Source organism: Theropithecus gelada, chromosome 20, assembly GCF_003255815.1.
Source record: "Theropithecus gelada isolate Dixy chromosome 20, Tgel_1.0, whole genome shotgun sequence".
Taxonomy (NCBI): domain Eukaryota; kingdom Metazoa; phylum Chordata; class Mammalia; order Primates; family Cercopithecidae; genus Theropithecus; species Theropithecus gelada.
Genome location: NC_037688.1, coordinates 66,764,136 through 66,772,038, shown reverse-complemented (window position 1 = coordinate 66,772,038; position 7,903 = coordinate 66,764,136).

Here is a 7,903-nt window from a genome sequence, read left to right as displayed (position 1 = left end):
GGCTGGAGTGCAGTGGCCAGATCTCAGCTCACTGCAAGCTCCGCCTCCCGGGTTCCCGCTATTCTCCTGCCTCAGCCTCCCGAGTAGCTGGGACTACAGGCGCCGCCACCTCGCCCGGCTAATTTTTTGTGTTTTTAGTAGAGACGGGGTTTCGCCGTGTTAGCCAGGATGGTCTCGATCTCCTGACCTTGTGATCCGCCCGTCTCGGCCTCCCAAAGTGCTGGGATTACAGGCTTGAGCCACCGCGCCCGGCCGAGTTTTCATAATGATCATGGTTACAGGCCGTGTACACCAACTGTCAGACAGTTAACTTGTTCTAGTTTTTTTTTTTTTTTTTCTGATAATAAAACAATAAGCACCTTTATGCAAAAACTCTTTGCTACTCTTGAATTATTTCTTTAAATTCTCAGGAGTGGGAATGCCAAGTCTAATGAGTGAACATTTTTACAGCTTTTGACACTTCATACCTTATTGCTCTTCAAAGAGTTGGTATCCAACCACAAAGATACTCACAATACCCAGCATTGGGTGCTATCGTTTTAAAAACAAGTTAGCTGTAACATGGTTCCTTAGTTTATTACGATAGCCTTTTTCAGGCTCCCAATCCTTTAGGGTAGGAAGTGTTTATATGTGTATATCTGGCTAAGTCATATCAACTGCAATTTAGCCTCCTCTTTTGTCTTTACCAGGGAGGACAAAATCATTTATTCACTCAACAAAAATGTAGGGAGTACCTGTTATGTGCCAGGCAGTGGTCTAGACCTGGGGATATAGTGAATACCAAAAGACAAACTCCTGGCCGGGCGCGGTGGCTCACGCCTATAATCCCAGTACTTTGGGAGGCCGAGGTGGGTGGATCACTTGAGGTCATGAGTTTGAGACCAGCCTGGCCAATGTGGCAAAATCCCGTCTCTACTAAAAATACAAAAATTAGCCGGGTGTGGTGGCACATGCCTGTAGTCCCAGCTACTCAGGAGGCTGAGGCAAAGGAATCAGTTGAACCCAGGAGGGAGAGGTTGCAGTGAGCCAAGACTGTGCCACTGCACTCCAGCCTGGGTGACAGAGTGAGACCCTTATCAAAAAAAAAAAAAAAAAAAGACAGAGTCCTCACTCTCACGGAACCTTATATTCTAGTGGGAAGACACACGTTGCTGAAGTAAACACACAGATAAATACATGGGGTCATCTTAGTGACAAGTGCCATGAAGAAAGCAGAACTGGGTGACAGGACAGTGACTGGGGAGCCATTCTAGTTTGAGGGTGGTTCTTGGTACTGAAAATTCGTTTCAGAGAAATTTCATCTCTTTTCAAAGATGTCTACCTTCAGAGCTCACGGCTCCATCTTGCTTTTTTGCTGTTGTTGTTGAGACAGGGCCTCACTGTGTCACCCAAGCTGGAGTGCAGTGGCATGATCCTGGCTCACTGCAGCCTCAACCTCCCCTGTTCAAGTGATCCTCCCACCTCAGCCTCCCAAGTAGCTGGGATTAGAGACACATGCCACCATGCTCAGCTAATTTACTTATTTATCGGTAGGGATAGGGTCTTGCTATGTTGCCTAGGTTATCATACTTTTACGGGGCCTGTCTCTGATTTTTGAAAATCCTAATTCTGATCTGTTAGGTGCTTGTTTTATTGTTAACTCTTAGTTCAGTTTTATTCCCCAGTTTTTGGTGGTGGCGGAATCCTTCACCCTTAAGAGGTCCTCCCACAGCAGAGCCTGGTCTTTTGTTTAAGGCTGGATGCTCAGCCCTAGGCACACTGCCAGCTACGTAAAGGCTGAATGAATAAACTAAGATCCTCCACTCACCTGTGAATTCCTCGAGAACAGCCTTTGGGCTCAGTGACCATTGTGTTCTAGCCTGCCTGGCACCAGTGCCCAGCACATACTAGGTGTTCCGTAAATGTAAGCTGAACTATTTGAAGTGTGTTCACATTTACACTTGACATCATTCCTTAATCCATTGCTGTTTAAGTATGGTTTGGAGACCGCCAGCTGCGACCAGCTATATAATGCATGGGGCTCAGTGCAAAATAAAAATGCAGGGTCTTTAGCTTTAAAAAATATTAAGGACCGAGCATGGTGGCATGTGCCTGTAGTCCCAGCTATTCAGGAGGCTGGGGCATGGGGATTGCTGGAGCCCAGGAGTGTGAGTCCAGCCTGGGCAACATAGTGAGATCCTGTCTCTAAAAAAATTTTTTTTTTAATAAAATTATTAAGAATGTGAAAATAGGCCAGGGGTGGTGGCTCATGCCTGTAATCCCAGCACTTTAGGAGGCCGAGGCAGGAGGATCACTTGAGGTCAGGGTTTTGAGACCAGCCTGGCCAACATGGTGAAACACTGTCTCTACCAAAAATACAAAAATTAGCTGGGCATAGTGGTGGGCGCCTGTAATCCCAGCTACTTAAGAGGCTGAGGTGGGAGGATTGTTTGAGTCCAGGGAGGTTGAGGCTGCAATGAGCTATGATTATGCCATTGCACTCCAACCTGGGTGACAGAGTGAGACCTTGTCTCAAAAAAACAAAAACAAATTATTAAGAATGTGAACATAATGAGAACAGAGCATTAAACCAAGCACAGGACCCTTCTGAACGTTGTATGCCCATGAGACTGGCTCCACCTTGAGAGATAGGCAGGTCTCAGGGCAAGTCTCAGACCTATACAGTGAAGATCTGGGCTGGGACCCAGGGCACTTCCTGGTGATTCTTATACCCAAGAGAGTTTGAGCACCGTCATCATCTTTCATCCTGGGAGATGTCCTGAAGCCCCGTCAGTGAGAGAACCCTGCCTGCGATCCAGATCAACATTTATCATGGGATAGTCTCGCTTTTGCTGAGTGGCTTTGACAAAAGGAGCCATTGCAGAAGTGGGTCTGGGCCCAGGCACTTCATCTGCTCCACGTGTCTGATCCAGCAGCTTGCTCATTCTTCAAGTGCCTTCCTCCAGCGACAAATCCATCTATTGCCCTGGACGCACGGCAATGACTTCTCTTTAACAGGCGGTTGGCTGTTTGAATCCCAACATAGTCTGGTGATGCGAGACTCCTAGGAGGCAGATCCTCTGTAAGAGGTGTGGTAAGCTCCTCCTTCACAGGACTGTCCAAGTCAAGGCCGGATGATCACTTGGAAGGGGTGCTTCAGGAGGAGTCCAGCATTCAATGTGGAGCCAGACTGTATGATTTGCAAGATCCTGCTCAATAATCATCCATGTCTCTGCCCTCCTCTTTGTGGCACTGGCATCTCCTTTCCCCTGCCCAATGCCGGTTCATCACCACAGTCTGTGCATGGTCAAGGGATAAGGATGAATAACACCCACCACAGTAGAAGGTAAAGACCATAGTCCTGGAATCATACCCCACTGTGCTGAATGATGCCAGTCATGCTCTCTGCAGTCGTGTGACCTTGGGCATGTGCAGCAGATGCCCTTGTTGTCCTGCCCATAACCCTCTGGCTAGCGGTGTGCTGGAATTGGCTTGTACCAGTCCACAAGAACCAAGCATTAAATTTTTGGGAATTTTGCAAGCCAGCTGGCATACATTGGTAGCTTGAAATTGGCCATCATGGAAATATTTACATCAGAGGAATCAGCAAATTGTTCAGATTGGGCTTCAATCCCTTGTAACTGCGCTGGATTTTCCTAGGTGTCCTCTGCACAGTTGTGTGATCTTGGGCATGTGTAGCAGAGGCTCTTGTTGTCCTGCTCGTAACCCAAAACCCAGTTACAAGCGACTGAAGCACACACGGAACACTTGTAAGCAAACCTAGAACTTAGGGACTCACAGAAGAGAGGGAGGAGCCGCATGGACCAGCGCCTTGTGGCAGGAACCAGGGACTCAGTAACACGACACCAAGATGCTTTCTGTGTCTGTTCATCTGTCTCCTCTGCTGGTGCCAGCATCTCTTGGTGACTGGCTTTATTTTGTCCCATGATAGAGGAGTTACTCTACAGAAGGGGAAGGAACTTGGAATAAGTAAGAAAAAAGCCCTTTGTTGGACTAAAGTCTCTGATGCTTGAGGATTTAGTTGACATTGCAGCGTAGTCATTCCATCCTGACTAATCTAGAGTTTTCCCTGTATTACGTATAATCCTCTTAACTACCTCACAAGGTAGGTGTTGGGATTTTTACTTCTCAGGTAAAAAAACTGACCAGGCGCAGTGACTCACACCTGCCATCCCAGCACTTTTGGAGGCCTAGGTGGGCAGATCACCTGAGGTCAGAAGTTCGAGAGCAGCCGGGGCAACATGGCAAAAACTTGTTTCTACTAAAAATATAAAAATTAGCCAAGGCATGGTGGTGCCACCTGCAATCCTAGCTACTCGGGAGGCTGAGGCAGGAGAATCGCTTGAACCTGGGAGGTGGAGGTCATAGCTGAGATTGCACCACTGCACTCCAGCCTGGGTGACAGAGTGAGACCCTGTCTCAAAACAAAAAACAAAAAACACAAACAAAACAAAAACTGAGGTTCACAGAGGTTGAATAACTTTTCCAAGATCAGCCAGCTAGCAAGTGGCAAAGCCAAGATTCAAACCCAATTCCGACGGATTGTGAAGCCTGCTTTCTTGCCCCACCACCCTGGGATTCTTGCGATGTAACTTACGATTGAGGAGTGGAGGAAGCCAGTGGAACTGACAAACAGAATGAAGTGAAAGCGAATGGAAATTTAGCCCACCTCCTGCCAAAATTTCAACTGTGAAATATAATGGATTATACAACGAGTCCTGAGTCCTGTGCTTTTTTTCAGGCGATGTTTTCAGATGAGCCATTCTGGAGCGTTTGCTAAACACCCTGGATGTGTCTTCAAAGACCCCTTTCATATTTCATCCAGGCGGGCAGAGCGGGATGATAATGCTTGCTAATGTCTCTTTGTGGGAGTCCGGGAGGATGGTCCCCTTCAGTCCCTTATTAAATCTGCTTGCCCACTTTTGAGGGAGTGACGTTCAGCATCTGGACTAGATGTCTAAGGGCCACAGCTGGAAGTGTCGCTCTGGAACCTTGGCCAACTGGCTTCTTCCCACTGAGGCTTCCTGGCAAGTTTCCCTTGCTTTCAGATGAAGTAAATACTAGTGTCCTAACATGCATTCTTTCTCATGAGAACTGCTTTCACCTCCTCTTCCATCCCTGCCATGTTGACCCTTAGTGGGGTCCTGCCTCTACCTACCATGGATTGATTTTACCCCAAAGCCCTGAAACCCTAGCACCCTACCCTCCCTGTCCACAGGTGCCTGGCCCAGAGATTGGCCCATGACCCAAGTGGGGCCAGATTTTGAACTTGGAATTGGAGAGACTGTATGTGGGTCCTTGTCTGTGGTGGAAGCTGCAGGAAGTGAGGCTGGAGGCTGTAGGGACCCACATCTCCTGCCAACAGGAGGGAAGCTCATCTGCTGTGAGAAGAGAAAAGTTGGCAGAGGCAGAGAGGAAGAGTCCATTTGAAATTCAAGAGCTTGGTTTCAGTTACACTTTACACTCCTGCCCTTCCAGTTACCTATTCTCTGATTATAGTCTAATGGTGATGGGTGCAGACTCTGGGTCAGACCAAATACTGGGTTCTAATCCTGGCTCATTGACTAGGTGTGTGACAGCTGTTTTTGTCTTCTATAAAATGGAATAGACAGGCACAGTGGCTCACTTTGGGAGGCCAAGGTGGGAGGATTGCTTGAACCCAGGAGTTTGAGACTAGCCTGGACAATATAGGGAGACCCTATTTCTACAAAAAAATTCAAAAAATTAGCCACATGTGGTGGTGTGTACCTGTGGTCCCAGCTACTCTGCAGGCTGAGGTGGAAGGATTGCTTGACCCCAGGAGGTTGAGGCTGCAGTGAGCTAGGATCACCTCACTGTAGTCCAGCCTGGGTGACTGAGCAAGACCCCATCTCAAATAAATAAATAAATAAATAAATAAATAAATAAATAAAATGGAATGAATAAGAATACGCACCTCAAAGGATGGTTGTGAAGGTCGAATGAGATACATGCAAAGTGCTGGAATGGTACCTAGAAGGGATTAAATGCTTTGTAAATGTTTCTAACAACAACAACAACAGGTTATTCTATCTAATAATAATATTAGCAATAATTAAAGATATTTTAGTATCCTTCCAGTCAGTTGCACTTCTATCACTTTCAACAAAAAGCATTAAGAGAAGAAATTGATGGGGCTAATACTCGAACCACCTCCATCATTCATTGGGTGCAGGATCTGACTGTCAAATATACACCACCAATGACCTGAGGGTTGACAGCTTCCCTCTGGGCAGGAAGTGAAGACTCGTAGGGCTTTGTAAACAGGAAGAGGTGGGGCTTCTGCTTTAGCTCGGGGAGGGAGACAAGGCGGCTTCGTGGGAGTTGAGAAGGTGGGGCTGGGAGCTGTGGCATAAGCGGAACCAAAGATTGAGAAAGGGAGCCTCCCTGCAGGACTGAACAGGACAAAATAAGCAAAATGGTGTGTGTAGGTGAGGAGTGAAGGTAGAACTCCCCGGCCTATGCTTATGCTGTTCCATATAACTCTAGTTTTATTATGTCTGGAGGCATCCACTCATCTTTTAACAACTGGAGCCCCCAGAAGCCACCATATGGCCCCACCAGGAGGAAAGCAGAATCAGGAGTTGGAGAAGTTGATCCCAAAGTATTGTTTGAGCTCCTGAATCCAAGTGTACTTGAAACCAGTTCTACCCCTGGACTCTTCAGATACATGAACCAATGAATTCACTATTTGCTTAACTGAGTCCAGTTGGTCTCACTTTGCAACAGAAAGAGACCTGACCAATATCACCTCCAAAATAATCAGGCAAGAGCCAGGCACCAGCTATATTTAAACATCTGAGACAATCCGTTTGAAGCTTAAAAGGAAAAGATCCCAAGGCTGTGGAATCTGAGGACATGACACCCTGGAGAATTGTTCTGGACCAAAGAGAAGGATGGATTGCCAAGCTGCAGTCAGCAACCTCAATCCAGAGGCAGGGTTGGGGCCCAGGTGGGAAAGGAGGGACATATACCACTAGCTGACAGTCAGGAATGGCAGAGACATAAATCAGGGCTTTAGACGGGTGTGTGTGTTTCCTTGGAGGAAGAAGCGCTGCACAGACTGACAGATGAGAAGGGCCCAGCCTGAGTCTGACGGACTCTGGTTATTCAGGAGTGCTTTGCTTTATGTAGTGAGATTCCTGTTGAAAAGATGATAGGAAAAAAAGAAGTCAAGAAAAACAGTTTTAGGCTGGGCACGGTGGCTCATGCCTGTAATCCAGCACTTTGGGAGGCCGAGGCAGGTGGATCACTTGAGGTCAGGAGTTCGAGACCAGCCTGGCCAACATGGTGAAACGGTGCCTCTGCTAAACATACAAAAAATTAGCTGGGACTATAGGCACATGCCACCATGCCCGGCTAATTTTTGTATTTTTAGTAGAGATGGGGTTTCACCATATTGGCCAGGCTGGTCTTGAACTCCTGACCTCAGGTGATCCACCTGCCTTGGCCTCCCAAAGTGCTGGGATTACAGGCATGGGCCACCGTGCCCGACTGAAACTCCCATTTTTAAAACCATCCAGATCTCGTGAGATCCGTTGACTATCATGAGGACAGTATGGGAGAGACCTGTCCCCCATGATTCAATCATCTCCCACCGGGTCTCCCACAACACATGGGAATTATGGGAGCTACCAGATGAGACTTGGGTGGGGACACAGAGCCAAACCATATCACTCATCTTATATAGATGAGGGAACAGGCACGCAGGGATCAGCCCAAGATCACACAGCTGGTGGATGGGAGAACTTTAACGTGAACCCTGGTCAGATTAATTCACTTTCCATTATTTACAACGAACATTTGACAAGGGCTTGTTGCACTAAACAGAGTGGCAGGGTTCCCTGAAGAAGACCTTATCCAGGGGGCTGCATAGAGGAAGAAG